The 18085-nt window shown below is 43.2% G+C and overlaps 2 long non-coding RNA genes across 3 annotated transcripts in view; both read left to right on the top strand.

The window, feature by feature from the left end:
• The window catches only part of LOC138453595 (uncharacterized), a 767559-nt gene that overhangs the window by 443498 nt on the left and 305976 nt on the right, over window positions 1-18085 (top strand). The window lies entirely within an intron of this gene.
• Window positions 1717-10758, top strand: LOC138453596 (uncharacterized). The gene is made up of 3 exons (XR_011260477.1): window positions 1717-2237; window positions 10522-10594; window positions 10686-10758. It is a non-coding gene; the product is annotated as an uncharacterized lncRNA (long non-coding RNA).

The raw sequence follows: 18085 nt of genomic DNA, 5'->3' as shown, positions 1-18085 counted from the left end.
TTTTATTTTTTACATTTTTTTATTAGCATATAGTTTATTACAAACTTTTGCTCAGGAATTCCTTCCTTAGATAAATCAGATTAAAACGTAACTAGAAAGAAAAATGCAGAAAAAGAACAGGGTAGGAGATATAAACACAAAACCACCCAGAAACGAGGGGAAAAAGTGAAAGTTTACTTTATAGATTCTCTCTTGTTAGGCAAAAACGGTTTGCTTTTTTAAAAAGCACTTCACATCTTTTGGCAGATTATACACAACAACGGGTTATGTGCACTTGTCAAACAACGGTTACAAGCAGGTGCCCTTATTACACCGTGTCTTGTACTTTGTGTCTTGAAAGAACACTAGTAAAACTCAGAGGCGATTTTTGTGGCTCATATCTGGTACAATGAAAGGGGGTTGTTCTGGTTAACTGTGACTTAATTTTTGGCAAAAAGTATACAATAGTCTATAATACTTCGAACGTTGTTCTAGTTTGACGGACCATGCACAATAAAGGACCCTGTTAAAACAATATGCATCGTCCTTATTTGCTGCAACCCCTGCCCTAGGCCCATGTGTATACTTGTTAGGCCTGCTCCGTCACTAAATCCTGGCTACAACACTGCCCATACTAGCCATCTGCTTTCTCTCTCCCTGTTTTACCCAGCGAAGTGCACGTTTTAGCTTAATGGCATTTTGCTCTTATTTTTCACTTTTTGTCCTGGAATTAGATGCAAACACGTGCAGTAGGTGGTGCAGGGCCAGGTGAAGTGGTGACCCCGGAGACCGTGTGTTTAGAGATGCTGGGGCTAGGCGCCCTGTTACTTGATGTAGGGGGGCCTTCGAATGGGGGTGCTGACTTGTGAATGGCATGCCTGGGCCGCCTTTCTCCTATCTGTATGTTTGACTGTCGCCATTTGGAAATACCAGGATGGGAGCATTTGTGCTCGAAGGTAAAACAAATACTACAACTCAGAACAAAAGGTTTTCGCTTTTCTTCTAAACTGACACATTTCTTTAATGGACACAATATTTTCAGCACCTGGGGCCTGTCTGTTGTCAGTGGTTAGCATCCAGCATGAGCCGCTGTAGTGCAGGTTTCATCTACTCTATGTAGACAGTTCTTTGCAGGAACAACCCTTTCCAGGTCAAAGGCCACTCGGGCTCAGCCGGATGTGACACATCATGTCATCCTGAGGACAGGATCTGGTATGCAACACCCCAACCGGAAGTTACCTAACACCGGCCAAGAAGGATATTCCCAGCATGCTCCGCCCATACGTGAGTTGGTCCTGTCTCGGGACCGCCTTTGGATACATTTTGATGGAGTGAATCTCAACTGTTTCGGAGTTGTGGAGTACTTTCAAGATGGTGTCTGTCCCATGAGAACAGTGTATATAATCCTAGAAAAAAAAAAGCATAAGTCACAAGGGTTCAGCCTCCTGCATCCCTGGGAGCCAGGGAGTCTGTGCAGAGCATTCGCTCTGTCTGAAACTAGAGGCCAAGTGTCCACCATTTCCAGATCTGAACATTATTAAACGGGGGGCTGCAACCTGTGGCTCGCCGGAGGTTTTCCTAACACTTGCACTAGCCAGCCTAGTCAAGGGGGAAGCATCATGCAAATCAGAGTCCAGAACATCTGGGGAGACACAGTTTGCAGACCCCTGCTATAAAAGTAACCACCCCCTTTCCCTTAGATTGTTGCGCCCGAAGTTGGCTTGTTGGTTGCGCAGTTCTTCTGCAATGACTGTTTGCATTGGTGTTTCCTACTACTGAATATATTTGTAATTTTCTCCTTTTGTTAACAATCCTTGCAAATGTCTTCAAGTTCCATCCTTTTTCTTTTTCCACCCGCACCCTCCTTCCTGCCCCTGGTTGTGCAAGTCAAGAGTGGTATGCTGCTCCAACACTCATTGTTAGGCGAATGTGGCGCCACCGGCTTTCGGAGGATGATTCTACTCGAACACCCTGAAGGCAAGACACAGCTGTTGGCAAGCCAACCCGTTGCTTCTTCTTTTGCAATGCAGACAGACAAGCCTGCCAATTGGGACGGCAGAGTTATTGACACAAAGGAGCTAGACAATAGAAGCCGCACAGCGATCAACGCTGCAGTTCCTTATGCAAGCCCCGGACATTGATGCCGACTGAAAGAAGCTTCAAATGATGCATGGATTTAAGGCAACAGGTCTGGAAACTTTGCCTCTTCAAATGTTTTGGACTACAACTCCCATCAGCCCTATCCAGCATTGCCAATGGTAAGGGGTCATGGAATTGGTAGTTTAAGACATCTAGAGAGCTACAGGTTGCAGATCACTGATGTAAGGCCAGGCTAGTGGGTCAGTAACCGGGTAACGACCAGGCATCGTTTGGCACTGCACGCTGCTTTGTGATAATCTGCTGCTAACATACACTTATATTAAGTATTGTGAAGACCAATTGATTAATGCATTTGTTGTTAGTGAAGCACGTGGATGTTTTCTTTTGATTGATTTGTTCGCTAGTATGAACCCTTGTAAAAATGATACTATTGTATATGTATTTTCCATTAGTGTAGCAATAAAGTGTGAATAATGTCATGGTCGCTGTTCTGTTCTACTCAGTTGTGCTAAATATCTATTATGTTTTCCAAAAAAGGTAGCAGGCACCCCTCTCTAGAAAGAACATGGCATGATAACCTGTCCTGTGGTTTTTACCCACTTTGAGAGTCCGCAGCCATCGCGTTTTGCTCACTGTACTTTTCACAAAGGAGGAATAACCATTTGCATATCAGTCTTTGTCCCGCCCACAGGGTCAGTCCAGCACCGAAATGCCAGGCAAACCTCCTTTGAACAAGAGTACCAACAGCAACCCCAGACACGTGTTTCGGCCTAGTCGGGCTTCATCAGTGAGGTGGAGCTGTGCCTCTCTGAGCACAGTGAGTAAGGGTTCCACGTCTGGGTTCCCCCAGGTAACTTAGCGTGACCAACCCCAAGCTCCTTGCAAAAATACAAAAAAGGTAGCAGGCGCCCCACTCTAGAAAGAACATGGGATGATAACCTGATGGCATGATAACAAAGACTGATATGCAATGGATATTCCTCCTTTGTGAAAAGTACAGTGAGCAAAAAGCGATGACTGCGGACTCTCAAAGTGGGTAAAAACCACAGAACAGGTAAAACTGTATCAAGTCAGGTGACATGGGAAGTAGGAACAGTAAAGTACATGATGCCATGTGTTCTGGATAACAGTACAGCGTAAGACGTCAGTTTACCCAGGTACACCAAAAGAGTGTCCCTTCTGCCGCCCTCCCCTCACCCCCAAAGGATTGCATTATTGCAGATGAGCAGACAGTCAAGAGGCCAGCTCTGCTTAGAACCCTAAGACTGAGTTGTTAAAACTGATCACCTCTGAGTTGCCCCCGGCCAAATAAAGCAGATGCAGCATCTCCTACCCACACACAACTGTAAGACTCTTTTGTTAAGTAAGGATATTTTAGAGGGTTGTAATGCTGTACCAGTCCAAGAGAGAGGGACCAGAGGGGCCACGTGTTTGCGGTCGCCACTGTGGCGATGCGATGGTTTACCTTAAACCGAGCGATAGGAACTCCTGGAGTCCAATGGAACTCGTCACGTGCCTTGTAATTGGCGAGACATTGGCTAGTTTCACGCGGTTCCCTTACGCACAGCAATTACCGAGCGTTGGGCGCAGCGCTCGCGCATCGCTTGCGTTGCTTATTAGAAACATTCAGGTGAGCTCACAGGTCATGGGGGGAAACATCTGAATTCATGTTCTCTCATTATTATCTCTCGGTGCTCGGGGGCTGCTCCGAGTGGGTTTTTCACGGCACATCCGAGCATTAACCTTTCGACTGAAGCACTGAGGCCGAGCGTTGGCAGGAGCGCGCATGACCGCGTTTGCATCTGAGGGACGCGAGACGCACTCCCGCGCAGGACACTTGGCAGTTTGCCGTTGCAGCTCCCGGCGTTTACTGCCACGGGTTGGCAGTGGCTTATTGGCAGTGACTTATTAAATGTCGTGGCTTCATTCTCTCCTGTCACTTTATACCGGCGCCCTTCGCAGACATGGTGCTAAATACCTCTTGCCCTGGAGCGTTGAGCTTAGTTTTTTTCCGTCCGTCTCGGGGACCTATTTATTACTATGGTGTGAATAGCAGAACGCGTGTGATATTTTCAATACAACTTGCTTTTAAAAATACAACCCAGTTAGGTGTTGAGATTGCATGCTATATATATAGCTTGGAGCCATAGAAAACATTGCGTGGGGTAAATAACCCATGTATCCATACATTACTTCTATATGCCCAATGTATAAAATAGTCCATGAGTCCCCCAATTCATAATTAAGTGGTAATTTAAAAACTAGTGACATTTAAAATACCACATGCCTTTATTGTTACTACCACCCTCATAGTGAGGCCCTGTCTTTTTTTGCTGCATCTCTTTTTTGGAGCAACATGTTCTATTCACTGCAGCTTCTCTCTGTATTCTTCTGTCACTTTCACAACATACCCCTGGTGTTGATCTGTCGAGGTATCTTGTCTGTCATTTTGCCTGTTTCTGCTTGCTGTGCGCTGACCTGGTAGTTTTTATAAAATTGCTCAAATGTGAATTAGAGAGGCTCAGCTTCACCTCACCGAGGAGGCCCAATAAGGCCAAAACACGTGCTCGTGGTTGGTGCGGCTACTCTTGTTCAGAGGAGAGTTGTCTAGTATTTAGGTGCTGGGCTGCCCAGCTGGGTGGAACCAGACCGATTTGTAAATGGATATTTCTCCTCTGTGAAGGGTCAGTGAGCTAAAACGTGGTTGTAGGCCTTTCGGAATGGAAGAAATTCCACAGAAGCGGTTATTTGGCTCTAATACTCCTGTCAATTCTGTTAGGTTTTCATGACAAGCTCAGAAAATAACACTTGATTTTTCTATGCAAAGAACAAGGAAGGAAGAGTGAATCCTGCACAATTAATCACCCAGCTACCTGCCTGACGAGGCAGAAACTGGATCCACTTTGCAGCCTCTTAAAGAATAAAACAAATCTGGGTTCTACATAGCACTGGCTGCAGGACTCCTTGCTTGGAAGAGCTGTGATATTAGCCAGTATTATTATTTAATTTAACAGTGCTCAATGTATTGACCTCTGAATGATGAAGCACGTGTTGGGCATGCCTGGATTCAAACTCGCAAAGTACAGCCAGGTGAGCACTTAACTTGGGTGCTATCCTCACTGGATCGTTATTTACTGTCCCAGTTTTTCATGAGGAATAAACTGGGGACTTAAACACAGAAGATTGAGAGCCATCTAAAACATTGGATAATCATATTTAAGAAAAGGATTAGGAGGATCCCAAAAAAGGCTACAGAAACTGTAAACATCCTCCTTTCCCCACCCCGAAAAAGGCAGAAGTACACTTACAATATGAGCACCACTCTACTTCTTCTTGCTAACCTCTCATTGTAACCCTGCCATTCAACTCTCGATCCCCATTAGGCCTTCCCCCCTTTCAGCAGCCCCTCATATCTGTGCAGTCAGGGGTGTTGCCAGGTCTGGAAAAGATCCAGGGCTACGCTAGTGTTGGGACTGTCGGGACCCGGGGCTAGCTAGCCTTTTGGTTGTAGCCCCTGAGCTTCTATTCGGCGCTACAACCAAAAGACCCAGGGCTATAGACCTCCATAGCCCGCCCAAGCAGCGCCGATGTGTGCCGTTCTACTTAGACTTTTGTTTATGAACATGTACCCCCTAAACATAATTGGGCTGGAGAGTCATTGTAATGGACTTCTTTTCTTTCTTTCCTAAATCTTATAGGGAGTTTAGGGTATACTGACAGCTTTGCGGAGCTTGTCTCCCAGAAGCATTGCCTCCAAGGAGTCTCCCATGCGTAACATCGAGAGCTACCTCTCAGTGTTCATGCCTGCTCTCGTCATGGTGAGGTTGTCTGCTATCCCTAAAGTCGACACTGGATCTCCGTATTCTTAATTTTTTGTTATGAATGTTGTGAGTTGCCTTTAAAACCCTTCTATGACTACAGTTGTCCCTTCGGCACGGGAGCAACCATTACACATAGCTTAAATTGGTGAGCAGCCTATTTGCGTGTCGCTACCGAAAGATTCAGGGATTTAAGATGTTCAAGAGCTTTAAATGAATTTCAAGAGCTCCAACAAAGAAGGCCAGTAGACTCCAGAGGGTGAGGGCCATGCCAAAAAATCTCGTCCACTAGCGCATGAACAGTAACCCTGTAAAACCATCCGCAGTTTACAATGGGCAGAATGGAGGCATCTGCTCAGGGTGAGCTTGCTGGTTTAATTTGTGAAAATGGACGTCCCAGCCAATAGGATGAGCAATGGTGTGACAAAGCCCTTTGGAAAAGGGTGAGTTTTTCGATGGGGACCTTCTCAAAATGAAGGTGCCTCATATACCATTGCCGGTTGGTTTTTTAAACAAAGGATGCACAAATCTCCCTTTCTTTCAGTGGAAAGGCAAAGGAATCTCACATCTATTTTGCATCACAAAAACATACAGGTGGTTCCTTCACGCTTGAATTCTCGCCTTTTTGCTAAGTGGGTGGAGGGAGGCTTGAGGAGGATAGGCCAGTTATTTGTTAACGGGCATCCCAGGTCCTTTCAAAAATGTAAAAAAACTTTATTCTCTCGGACTTAGGTAAGTATACCTACATACAATTGAGATACTGGATTGGGAGTTCAAAGTCTACTAACGGGGGTAGCAGAGAAATGTCACAATATACTATGCAGCACAAGCAAGTCAGGGATCTCTTTCCCCTGAAATGAGTGTGCGCACAATAAAACCACTTTTTATTTTTACAATCAGATTCTTTTAAGTAGGCCTCCAACCCGTCTCGCACCCAACCTCCACCAGCACCCCTTGTCACAATAGACCAGGAACCAGATCGGTGTGTTGTCAATGAATATTTTATTAATTTATGATTTAATGGGAAAATTGAATAAACTGTTACAATAGCCACCAAAGTGTGGCAACACAAGCTTCAGAGTATGCTTAGGCAAGTGGCACCCTAAGACAACTCAACATGGATGGCACAAGGATGCACTTTCCTGATTTCACCACTACTACCAAGAGTTCAAAACACCATGAAATGAATGCAACCCACAGGAAAGTGCATGTGCATGCAAAAGATTCTTGGGCCCCAGCAACCCTTGCATGCCCCCCCCAGACATCCGCTAGGCTTGTCAGCTTTGAAGGGAAGGCAGTGGCAAGGACCGGGAACATCAGGTTAAAATCGGATTTGGAATGGGGTTTTTAGAAACAATGGGAACAGCACTGTATGGGACAGTTCGTTTTTCTGAACCAGGTAAAATGGGGTTTCACTTTATCAGGACAACTGCTATGGGACAGCACACAAGAGCACTTTGTGCTGCTTAGACTAGAAAACAAATAGGGCTTGAGAACAGACTAGCTAGCACACTCGATTTTAGTACATGCAACACATGAAAAAATAAAAAGGGAATGCAATTGTAAATCTGTTATCAATATACAGTAGGGGAAGAGGAATAGATTAGGAAAAATGGTTTAAGACAAGTTAAGCGAAATTTTCATGAAAACGAAAATGCAAATGACACTCGTTTTTACTAAGGCTGCAAATGACAGACACGCTTTAAGCAATGGGGAACTCGCATAGGAAAATCGGTTTTCAGTTAAAATGACAAAGGCACATAAAAGGTAGGCTCAGGGCAAAGGGATTACTCACAATAGGAAAAATGGTTTGGGTTTAAAATGACAGATGCAAGTAGAAATTTGTTTGGTAAAACACCTTTTACAAACACAGACAAATTTGTTTTTAGCTCGCAATGAATTTGATTATTTGGGGAAACACTTTAAGACTATAATGACTCATAGGACACTTTCGAAGAGAGAGTTCGTTTTGAATTCTAACTCTGTCGATCCCGTGAAATAATGTGGAAATCTATTGATTTACTGAAACAGATACACTATGGATCTACACAAGCAACTGGAGATTCTTCAATGGGAAATGAGAGAAATAAATGTACGGGCAAATAATGGATTTTCACTGGAAACAATTTACTACAATGCACAGACAAGTGACATTTTTTCAATGGGAAAATGACTTCATTACACAAAGAAGATAGGGGGGGTTTCCATGGGGGAATCCCTATGGCAATGCTGAAGAAAATAGGACTTATTTAATCTATTGCTGGGTATGTCTATACTTACAAGAGAGGGCTGGATGACATCAAGGGGACACAAGGGCCTCACTGCAGGGACAATCAAGGGTTCAGTCTAGGCCTCTCTCTGTACTCCAAAAAGGTCCCACTCCAGCTCCTGGTTTCACAGCAAGACTTAGGCCCAACTCTGCAAGGATGGTTCCAAATTTGGTCAGCTGCACACCTCGAGATCTGGTAGGGAGAGTCCTGATTTGAGGCTGAGTGGCCTATTTAGAAGGCAAATGACATAACTGATTCGTCATAGTTCTCGTAGAATTGATAAGGCAGTGTTCAAGGGTTCCCTCCTATCTGTGGGCCAATAGGTCCAGAGAAGGTGAGCGTGTTTTGGGAAGCCAAGGGAGGATACCCCATCAATCATCTAACTTAGACAATGGGCTGGGTCTGGTTTTTGTGCATGGAAATCTCACTGTATGACAAATGCCCTTTCTCTTCATATTATGACACATATGTCAGCATTTCTTAATACTACAATTTTCAGGGAATCACATAAACCTTGTTTTATGTCTGCAAGACCTATTGGTGTGAAGCTACAGTATTTTCTCATTTTCTCCTAAACTATATTTCTGAAATATCCGACAATCGGTGGGCAGAATATTGATAACATTTAGCATCTTTTCTCAAGTTTGTAAGGTTGTTCCATTTATATAGAGATGACAATCAAATTTTCCCTCGTAGCTTTGGTGTATTGGTGTCACCAGGAGCAGCTCACTAACAGCTTTTCAGAAATCCGAACATGAATAGTGTATGATTAATATTTCCCAAGTTATCCCCTAAACAACATATATCTCATTCTGTGCAATGGGTGTGAAACTACTGCAGACTCTACCTCCACCCTTGGAAGAGATCTGGTTTTGGCTCTGACTCCAAGAGGGGGCTTTTGTTTAGGTTATCCCAGAGCTTCAAAGGGCTGGGGGCCAGTTTTTATGATTGCCGAAGTGGTTTTAGTCATAAAACCTGGAAGCAGTAGAATTCCTCAACTGGTGCCCCTGACAACGGAGCTTGGAATCTAGTTTCACACTTGGGGGATTCACAGCAAAGAAATGGTACCAGGATTCCGGCCTACCTCGGCTGCAAGCATTTTAAATTTACATTAACTGTTAGAATTGCACACTTTCACACTTTCAAATGTAAAACCCTCGCACAGTGGTTACCTGCAAAACAGTAATTACAGGAGGGCAACATAATGTATATTTAAAGACTTTAGCTACACATGTGAAAGTTCAAAGTATCCCTTTAAGGCATAATTGAAATGTCCTTTGTCATTTCCAGCCATGAATGGCTTTCACTCTGCTGCTCTCCATGTAGATTCTGCACATTATTGTGTCTTCTCTTGATGGGCTCATGATGAACAAAATTACAGTTCCTTTATCACACTTTTGCACACCTTTTGAAGAGCATGTCTTTAATATAAAGGGAAAAACTGATTGTGCATGCAATGATTTCTGTCATAGTGAAAAGCTCCAATCTGCTGTGCAGGCTTGCACACAATCTGGTCATTTTTATTACATGCAGGATGCCGCCATTTCTGACAACAGGACTTCAGCCATTTGAGACTTTTTGCAAATGTTTTCTCGTGTCCTCCCCTAGGTAGGGCAATCAACATTTTTAGGCATCTCCAAGTTTTGATGCCTAAATTCGCTCCTTTTTGCTTTGAAATTGCAAGGACTTATTTCCATGTCAATTCAGAACAGGCCTTTCATTTTGGGGAGCCCTCATACTGATTCCAGCCTTTACTTATGGCAGTCAGGGCTATTACACCCCACAGAAACCACAACATTTGAGCATCTAATCATTGTGGACCCACCAAGGCTGAAGATATCAGTGTTGTGCAAGATATATAAAAGGAATTGATGGTGAATATACCCGTTGTCCTTTGCAATACAACTGTTTTTGTCCTTCTAAAATTAGTGTGGGAATTTTTATACATAAAAACTGGGTCATTTTTCCCCCCATAATCATGCTGAATTTTATAAAGCCACAGTAGTATTAGGAAAGAACATGGGTGAGTTCTAGAGCCCTAAACAGGTCAACATCCTTTTTTGTATTGCTAGTAGCCATGGTAAGATGGTGCTCATCAAAAACACCTTACAACTAAGCGAGACACAGGTTGGGTTGCTAGGCAACGCGCTAACTGCAAACAACAAACACATGTGGTTCAATGGTAATGGGTCTGCGATTACATTTGGAAGCCAATCCTAGATACAAAGAGAGATACAGAGGAGGCAATGTTTCAAAAAATGACCCCACAACACCACAACCTCATAAACAAATGAATAGAGCCTGCATACTCGCCAGCAGGTTAAGCTAATACTGATGCGATATTCGTTTTCTAGACCGCCGAGAATAAGGAGAAACTGCGGGTGATCGGTAATCATAAAACACGTGGTGGGGAACCTCTGGAAGGAAGTAAGTGGAGGTGTCCTATGCCATACTTTAAGTTAAGTTGGACACATCTTTTTCTTAATTCATTGCACTTACAACACTATTTGTATTGTAGATGACAAGCCTTAAAAAGTACCTGAAATACTGGTATCCGGAATACAGTGGGGATTGTTGGAATTTAAACACAAGTAAGTGAAGGCGCTAATGAAGGAGAACATTTGTGTTGCTTCAAAAGAGAGTGCATGCAGTACAATGATATAGACTTTTCTCTATATGTGTCCACAAGAGCAGTCATGAACGGGCTAGCACACTCACGAGCAGAGGCATTGCTAGGGGGGGGGGGGCTGAGGGAGCTATAGCCCTGGGTCTTTTGGTTGTAGCCCCGGATAGAAGCTCAGGGACTACAACCAAAAGGCTATAGCTAGCCGCGAATCCCACCAGTCCCGACATTAGCTTAGCCCCTGATCTTTTCCAGACCTAGCAACACCCCGGCTCAGGAGAAAAGTTAAAGTAGTGTACAGGAATGTAAGTAAAATATCTTAAATAGGTATGTGAATGTTACATTGCACACCAGAATAGAATGTAATGGAGGTCTATTATGACTTGTTCACAGAAGGTTATTGGGCGGTGAATAGCGAGAAGCAGGATACTGTCTCATTGTTGCAGAGCCGACTAAGAGGGCTCAAAAAAACCAAGACAAGCAGTTCACTAAAAGAGGCTGTTTTAATGTATAAATTACAAAGAGGGTGAATAAATAGCCCCTCAGAGTGTAGGAAAAGAGGATTACCTGTTTTAAACTCTGTGAGAGGGACGAATGTGCAAGATTGTACGACTCCCAGTAGAATAGCAGTGAACATACATAGCACCCTAGAAATCAGTGTCTGTGAATGGGTTCAGAAGGGGCATTCGCCCCTGAAGAAGTTCTAGGGATTGATTCCAATATTGTGAGAAAGAAACAACATGTTGTGCAGATGAAGTGTAGATAGGTCCACAATAGGGTTTATACAATTTCTGCAGTTGTTGCACAGGGTTGTAGTAGAGTTTACATGAGTAAGTACTCAACGCAGGGACTTCAGAGCACAGTACACTTTATGATTGATTTTATTACATGCGTTTTAAGATCGTGTTTGTTTTAGGATGTTAAGGTCGCATGTAATGTCTCCTTTATGTTGAACCTAAGGATACAAATGTTTCCTATATATACTGTTGTTTCAAATGTTTTTCGAATTAAATTCTTAGGAGTAAAATAAATGGTGACCTCCTCCTACATTAGCAGTCCAGTCAGGTTTCAAGTGTTTCGGAGGCTACGAGGTGACACCATGTTGTAGGTTTCTTATTACCTTAAATGGGCGATTTAACACTCACATCATCAGTATAATTTTTTTTCTGCTTTTTTTTTTTTTTAAACACGCCATAATATTGATGGTGCTAGGTAAACATGCTTTCCTACTCAGAGATATATGTTTTAGTTGACGAAAAATTGATTCTAAAGGTATTCACAATTTACATCAAGGTAAACTCTGGACAACATGCAGCTCCATTCACCATGTTAAAAAGGCTTGGTGCCATTCCAACTTTACAATTTCCCCAAAAAAGCTTGACGAACCTTGGGTATACACAAGAACGTTCAAGAATACTCAGAATACACAACCAATATGAACATTGGAACATCTCTTTTTGGATGTAGTTCGTTATTTATAACACCAGACCGTTCACCTGACAGCTACGTCGGTGCTCTTTAGCCCCCACAAGAAAACAAAAGAACTAAGAGTCAAACAATGAAAGCCTGGGGAGGAGGTCACCTTCAACCTTTAGTGAAACACTTCTGATTGCAGACAACATTGTAATTCTTGATGTAAATGAAGTCCAAATGTTCAAAGATTGCCAACATGTGTTTGACTTGATGAACTTGCCTCTTCGGGGCGCAACAGAGAATAACAGTGCTTTAGTTTGGTCAGTGCAATTCCATCTCAGAACGTGGAGATACTTGTCCAACATGTGTACACTTGCAGTAAGGTGGTTGCAGTTATCATGAAACAGTGCCTCCGTATTGTTATGGTTTATCGCAGAATGTCTCGAAGGGACGCTTCCATGTGCTGGATAATTATCTCCACCATACAACACAGAACATGACTGAACAAATGAACTCTCTGCTATTCATTGTCCCGCCCAAAAGGAGTGTTTTCACTATGTGAAACATCTGTTGTCAATCTTTGCACATATGCCATTCATTTATTTGAAGAACAGAAATGTTTGCTCTATATTAAGAACAGACTTGATTTGATTGTACATTAATAAAGCACAACTCGGGAGATAGGGGAGTGATTTTTCCTAAAAATTAACATTGTATCTGGTGTAACTTCTCTTGAAATGTAACATTGCTGATATCGCCATATCACATTATTCTATCTGAATACAGGTGGGTACACTCGTGAAATTGTGCACCCACCTGTAGTTATGGATATTTTCTCCACGCCTTCTATGCAGAGGTTGAAGTGGAAGGGAACTATAGTGTAACATGTTCCTCTACTTTTTGGGAAAATGTGCCACCGTTCCCATACTTTTTATCAAGGAAGATTTGTTTTCTGCTTCCCCACCTACTTGGGATTCGAACCTGGGCACTGCTGGGAATGCTCGAGTGTCACATTCTGCTCAGCTATCTTTCAGGAGCTGGCTCCGGCTGTTCTTTCAATAGCCTGCTTAGCATGCATCACTTATACACAAGCCGCCACATAGCCCTGCACTGCATCGATTAGTGTTTTTCTTTTGGATTTAAGCACGATTAACATGAAAGTGCTGCAGGAATAGTTGTGTGTACAGGTAATGAGTGCGTGGGGAGGTTGCTATGGTGCGTGGCATGTCCCTGAAGAGCTGCAAATGGTGGGTGATTAGAAATAGGAGGGTGTAAAAAGCTGCATGCTGTGAGGGACAATGACGGAAAGTCATGGTGGCCGTTTACGCTGCATCTTTATGTCACCGAGTTTCTTGACATCTTGCGAGTACGGTTGTAAAACAGAGTGTTGTGTGGTGGAGTGGAACAGGTATGGGGTTTGTATTGAGGGAGGGAGAGTGGCAAGAGGGTTGGTGGGGAGCGGATAGAAGGGACCATAGTTCCATTATGTTTTTTTTTACACTTTGACCTCTTTTTCTATGATTGCACAGGACATATGTTTCTCTGAACCAGAGAGAAAGTTTGCGTTGTCGGTGCCATTTCTGTTCCCACTGCACACCACTGTGTGATGTGGAAGACCTGGACACCACCAGAATGTCCGATCTGGTCGCGCACTAGATCAGGGTGGCACACTGGAGACATGACACTGTGGGGACTGCATGCTTTCTGTAGTGGTCGAAGTGTACAAATAGAAGTAGTGGAACTATTGTGCCTGCTGGCCTGCTCCCAGCTCCTCACAAACCCCATCACCAACCCCCCTCCCACAAGCAATCCAACCCCTCAAATACACACCTTCTGTTTAAGGGAATGTTCAGTGCAGTGCACTGAAGTGCAAGTTTCAACTTCTTACTACACTTTTATTTTAAAAACAAAACCATTCCGGAACAGTTTATTTTTAAAATAAAAGTATAGGAACAGTAAAACGTTTTTTTTATAAGTAGAGGAGCACCTCTCCAAACTGTTCCAGCCCACTTCGACCTCTGGCTTTCTAGCATTTACACCTAAGCTCTCAGATGTTCAAGCAGGGGGGAACATTTAAACTGAGGTCTTGTGTAAGCACGGGCACATACAATATTGTGGGACCTCCCAGCCAGGGAGGGACAGCGCAGTATTCAGCAACCTGCACAGCTGCTTAGTCACACATTGCAACTGTTAGCCTCATTCTTTTGAGTTTTTGGGCAGCACGCTCTGCATGCGTGATCTGGCGGCACACATGAAACACTAAATATATTTCAAAAGGTGTGCAGTCATAATGTCGAAAAAAAAATGTCGAATGACAAAAATGTCGAAAAAGAAATGTTGAAAAAAAAAAAGTCAAATATATTATTTTTTTATTTATATGTATTTTTTGGGTTTGGTAAGTATAAAAAATGGGTAAAGTATAAACAAAAAAAGGGGGTTTGGAAGGAACCCCCCCATTTCGAAAAAAAAAACGTATTGAAAAAAAAAATTCGACATTATGACTTTCGACATTTTTGTTTTCGACCAAATGACTATAAACCATTTCAAAATCATCCCACGTTCCGGCATTTTAAAGGTACATATATTCATAGCTCTTTTGCATTCTTTCCTAATACCAATGTTTAAAGTCTCATTAAAACTGGATGGGTTACATTAGCTCACACGTGTAGCCTCATTCACTCTGTGCTCTCGCAAGATGGCCGACAGTTTCACATGTATTGCCTGTAATATAGCTCTGCGTTGCCGGGAAGATAGTGCAGGGGATACTGTAGCCAGTGATCTGTCTGTGACTTCGGTGCTCACTGGTGCATTCCGACTGGACATGTAGGTTGAAGGCTTAAACTTTGGCAGGGTGGACTCAATCTTTCCTCATAGGGTGATAAAATAAGTACCAATTTTGACTGGAATATATTGGCTATCGTTATCACTCTATAATAAGGTGCACTAATAATGCATTAGTGAAAGTATAATTAATAATCAACAAAAGTTTAACAACCATTTACTAATGAGTTACTAACAAAACAAATGTGTAACTAAACTTTTGTAATGTATATCTAATTACTAATTAATGTGTCGCATATACAGGGACTGGCTCTGGAGTCTTTCTAGACAGAATGATTATCCACCAGCATTAAAGCGGGAATGCCACTTACTTGTGTATACTGCAAACTGTTCAGACCTCTCCTGCCCTCCTGATGGAACCCTTTCACTGGCTCTGTTAAATCTTATATATTTCCCAACTGCGAAATGCGCCAGGGACAGCAGTTTTGTGCTATACTGGGCTCTACACAATGCACGTAGAAAGGGTCTCATTTGTGGTCTCCACAGTTTGGTCTTGATGCAACCATGTGGGACTCCCTCTTTCACCACTGGTGAATTATGTGAGAAACCGGAAGTTGTCTCATCCGCTAGTCCCCAGGGATCTGTCATCCAGGTGGCCAGGACACGGCCATCACTTTTTGATCCAGATCCTGGGGGTAGACCAGTGCGAGAGGCTCACCTGGGTCAGGGTCTTTGGGGAGTGGAAGTGGGACACTGGATGGCGAGACATAGTATCCCCTTCCCTGTAACACCTTTACCCCATCCTACCAAGTAGGATACTTATGAACTCACCCCACCCCCTTTCCCCAACATGAACACTTTCTCACGGACAGCTCACTGTGAGAGAAAATCGACTAGCACCCGAGCCGTATACCTGACATGTCCCAATACAATGTCATTCAGGGTCAGGCAATTACTGACCATTACACACACCTGACTTCCATCACACTTCCCCACACAGATAAAAGGCGGAGCACGAAAGCACACTGTGAGCAAAGCAAAACACATGAAGAAGCAGCAGTTCCAAGATGGCAGTTTAATACAAAGAGAAAGACAGCAGAACCGAAGAGGATTGAAAGGAGGGAAGTGCCCTTGACCTTTTCAACGAAAGACTGTTACTTTCATAAACCTTCAAGAATAGAAGATGTAAGACCCATAGTTAAGGTGAAGAATCCTGCATTGTGTGTTGGAGGTACCTGGGGCTCTCCCGTGTCGATAAGGTGGGGAGAATCATTTCTCGCTGTGGTACTGTCCTTGGCTCCTACAACAAAGCAGCACGAGTAAAGTCTGTACAGCCGGTGAGTTGGAGAGACTGATACTAGACTGGTCTGTGTGGAAGCCAAGGTTGCAACATTGTATAGGGAAAACTAAAGAGAACAGTGCTTGACGCATATATGGCAAGCAACGTGAATACAATTTAAACAGCAGTGAGTGATTGAACTTTGAAATCCAGATACAATACCATAGACAGACTGGTCCGGCATCAAGTGGGTGCTCATTCGAAAGTCTCTGTTAGGTATCCAACTGAAAGTGGCAAATGTGAAGAATGATAAAGAATTGTGAAATCGAAGTGGTACTGCAATGGGTAATGTAAAACCTTGTGTACATTCAAAATTCTTCGATAGTTGATGAAAAAGGATATCAAGTTAATACAAGCCCGGCGGAAGGAGATCAGCTAACGGCTTCTAGTTAAAGCAAATTGGTGTAGAGTTATGTTGGAAATTGGAATTAGGCCGAGCCTGGTAGAGGAAGACTAATTGACATTGTGTTAAACAGGAGATCTGAGCCCGACTGAGGGGATCCGAGATCTGAGCCCAACTGAAGGGGGATCAGGGGTGAACCGCGAGTCAACCGAAAAGAGAATATCCTAAAAGAAATTGGATGCATAAATAATTTACAAACAATGTGTTAAGAGGATCTGAGCCTGGCTGAGGGGGATCCGAGGTGAATAGTGAATCGCCTAGGAAATTGAGTACTTGTGAAAGTCTGAAAGAGAAGGGAACATATTGTTTATTTGTCGCATCAGTCTCTCTGAATAAAGAGACTTTGAAGGGCAGAGAGACTTGGGCACTGAGGGCCCTGATGCTGGTGATTGAACTGTATCCTCGTGCTGGAGGAGCCAGTGACTGGGCTAAGCTCGAGTGTGCCGCCTTGTCCCGTGCTGAAGGCTTGAACATCCTGACTTATCATTTTGTGAACACTTCTTTCTTTTTGTAACATTGTTTCCCACACTATTTGTATTTAGAGGCAAGGATTGACAATAGGGTTAGTAGTATAGGCCCATTTATTTTGACAAGACACCACTAGGACAGTGTTATTATTATTTGATGGTCGTAGCTCGCTCCCATCTGTTGCTTTCGGATTAAATAGCCGTTTTTCCAGCCCTTATTTGAAGTTCAATAAACACCCTTGTTAGTAAATGGTTGTTACACTTTAGTTACATGTTATTTATACATTAAATAATGCATTAGTGCACCTTATTATAAAGTGATACTGTTTTTATTAAGTATTCGCAGACTTGCGCAACAAGGAGTAGTTGAAAGTGCAAAAGTCAAAGGGGGGGTAAATGAAAAGAAAAAAGAAACATTCACAGTGAAAGGTGATAGAGAAGTATGGTCAGAAAAATATGGCTGCACAGAATCGGGGAGACATGCTGAATTGCGTTGTAATTTTAAATCTCAAAATGGGAGGAGCCCTGATGGAAGTTTCTCAGTTTCTCAATCACCATCTGTGTGTGTGTCTGGTGCGAGATCTGCGGAAAGGATATAGCCACAAATAGTGGCAGAAGGGCGTTCTACAAGACCACTTACAACACTGTTAACACAGGGACATGTGGCCTACTGTGAAGCCTGCTATGCCAATGCTTTTAACACATGCAGCCTATTGTGAGGCCTACATTGCCAATGCTGTTAAGACACGCGCATGTGGCCTATTTTGAGGCCTGTTTTCCAATAAACAATAAGGTGTGCAGCAATAGCACTGCTGGGTCAAGGTAAGAGATCTGCTCAATTTGTATTGCATGTGAAGGCATATCATTCACTGTGAACGTACGTTGCATGTAG

Source organism: Ambystoma mexicanum, chromosome 4p, assembly GCF_040938575.1.
Source record: "Ambystoma mexicanum isolate Mex_15411 chromosome 4p, UKY_AmexF1_1, whole genome shotgun sequence".
NCBI lineage: Eukaryota > Metazoa > Chordata > Amphibia > Caudata > Ambystomatidae > Ambystoma > Ambystoma mexicanum.
The sequence above is the reverse complement of the archived record's forward strand: the minus strand, read 5'-3'. Positions and strand labels throughout refer to the sequence as shown.